The sequence below is a fragment of the Diprion similis genome, unplaced genomic scaffold, assembly GCF_021155765.1.
Source record: "Diprion similis isolate iyDipSimi1 unplaced genomic scaffold, iyDipSimi1.1 ptg000050l, whole genome shotgun sequence".
Classification (NCBI taxonomy): Eukaryota; Metazoa; Arthropoda; class Insecta; order Hymenoptera; family Diprionidae; genus Diprion; species Diprion similis.
Genome location: NW_025724999.1, coordinates 25001 through 27500, shown reverse-complemented (window position 1 = coordinate 27500; position 2500 = coordinate 25001). Strand labels below are relative to the sequence as shown.

Here is a 2500-nt window from a genome sequence, read left to right as displayed (position 1 = left end):
CGGTGTCTCAGACCGAATGGCCCTTGACGCGGTAGCAAGAAGTTCGCTCTCCGTTACGCACGGCAGGGTCGAACCTTTGAACGCACGCATCAACTCGCTCCGTACCGAGCGCCAACTCGAATACGAAAGAGATATCAATCCATCCCAGACGCTTTCAATCTAGCCGACGGGTACGGGAGATCGTTCGAACGCAACGCAACCGTGTGCCGCTTCGGCGGTACACGGAGTCGCGACCGGCCTGACGCCGGTCACGAAACACAACGTACAGTTAGACGTGTGGCCGACCGGGCCTGAGGACCCGGCGGCGATGGGTGGCGCACGTCCGAGCCTAGATTCAATGTCGAAGCTCCCTGGTTGATCCTGCCAGTAGTCATATGCTTGTCTCAAAGATTAAGCCATGCATGTCTCAGTGCAAGCCAAATTAAGGTGAAACCGCGAATGGCTCATTAAATCAGTTATGGTTTCTTAGATCGTACACACATTTACTTGGATAACTGTGGTAATTCTAGAGCTAATACATGCAAACAGAGTTCCGACCAGAGATGGAAGGAATGCTTTTATTAGATCAAAACCAATCGGCGGCGGGTACGTCCCGTCCGCCGTTTAACTTGGTGACTCTGAATAACTTTGGGCTGATCGCACGGTCTCGTACCGGCGACGCTTCTTTCAAATGTCTGCCTTATCAACTGTCGATGGTAGGCTCTGCGCCTACCATGGTTGTAACGGGTAACGGGGAATCAGGGTTCGATTCCGGAGAGGGAGCCTGAGAAACGGCTACCACATCCAAGGAAGGCAGCAGGCGCGCAAATTACCCACTCCCGGCACGGGGAGGTAGTGACGAAAAATAACGATACGGGACTCATCCGAGGCCCCGTAATCGGAATGAGTACACTTTAAATCCTTTAACGAGGATCCATTGGAGGGCAAGTCTGGTGCCAGCAGCCGCGGTAATTCCAGCTCCAATAGCGTATATTAAAGTTGTTGCGGTTAAAAAGCTCGTAGTTGAATCTGTGTCCCACGCTGTCGGTTCACCGCTCGCGGTGTCTAACTGGCATGATTGTGGGACGTCCTACCGGTGGGCTTAGCCCTCCGGGGCGGCCCAACTAATATCCCATCGCGGTGCTCTTCACTGAGTGTCGAGGTGGGCCGGTACGTTTACTTTGAACAAATTAGAGTGCTTAAAGCAGGCTATTTTCGCCTGAATACTGTGTGCATGGAATAATGGAATAGGACCTCGGTTCTATTTTGTTGGTTTTCGGAACCCCGAGGTAATGATTAATAGGGACAGATGGGGGCATTCGTATTGCGACGTTAGAGGTGAAATTCTTGGATCGTCGCAAGACGGACAGAAGCGAAAGCATTTGCCAAAAATGTTTTCTTTAATCAAGAACGAAAGTTAGAGGTTCGAAGGCGATCAGATACCGCCCTAGTTCTAACCATAAACGATGCCAGCTAGCGATCCGCCGAAGTTCCTCCGATGACTCGGCGGGCAGCTTCCGGGAAACCAAAGCTTTTGGGTTCCGGGGGAAGTATGGTTGCAAAGCTGAAACTTAAAGGAATTGACGGAAGGGCACCACCAGGAGTGGAGCCTGCGGCTTAATTTGACTCAACACGGGAAACCTCACCAGGCCCGGACACCGGAAGGATTGACAGATTGAGAGCTCTTTCTTGATTCGGTGGGTGGTGGTGCATGGCCGTTCTTAGTTGGTGGAGCGATTTGTCTGGTTAATTCCGATAACGAACGAGACTCTAGCCTGCTAAATAGGCGTACTTTCCGGTATCTCGAAGGCCCCCGGCTTCGGTCGGGCGGTTTTTACTACCGGCGTACAAATAAATCTTCTTAGAGGGACAGGCGGCTTCTAGCCGCACGAGATTGAGCAATAACAGGTCTGTGATGCCTTAGATGTTCTGGGCCGCACGCGCGCTACACTGAAGGAATCAGCGTGTCTTCCCTGGCCGAAAGGCCCGGGTAACCCGCTGAACCTCCTTCGTGCTAGGGATTGGGGCTTGCAATTATTCCCCATGAACGAGGAATTCCCAGTAAGCGCGAGTCATAAGCTCGCGTTGATTACGTCCCTGCCCTTTGTACACACCGCCCGTCGCTACTACCGATTGAATGATTTAGTGAGGTCTTCGGACTGGTACGCGGCAATGTCTCGGCATTGCCGATGTTGCCGGGAAGATGACCAAACTTGATCATTTAGAGGAAGTAAAAGTCGTAACAAGGTTTCCGTAGGTGAACCTGCGGAAGGATCATTAACGTTTCGTACTGCCTGAAGCAGCGATTCGTGAGGGCGGGGTCGTTATCGCCGCTTGCGGCGCGTACGCCCCGCCGTAACAAATACTCTTGAAGAGACCTTATAGAACGTCGTAACGGTCGGGCCTGGGTGGCCGGCGGCGCGCAACATCCGTCGTACCAAAATGAGCGGCGCTGACGCCGGATCGATGGGTCCAGCGTTCGCCGCGGTCACGACGAGCGCGCTCGCCGGCGTTACCCGCC

General features: G+C 53.2%; 1 non-coding gene across 1 annotated transcript; it reads left to right on the top strand.

Moving 5' to 3' along the window:
- Positions 1–347: 347 nt before the first annotated feature.
- Positions 348–2259, top strand: LOC124415438. Its single transcript, XR_006930397.1, has one exon. It is a non-coding gene; the product is annotated as a small subunit ribosomal RNA (ribosomal RNA).
- Positions 2260–2500: the final 241 nt, after the last annotated feature.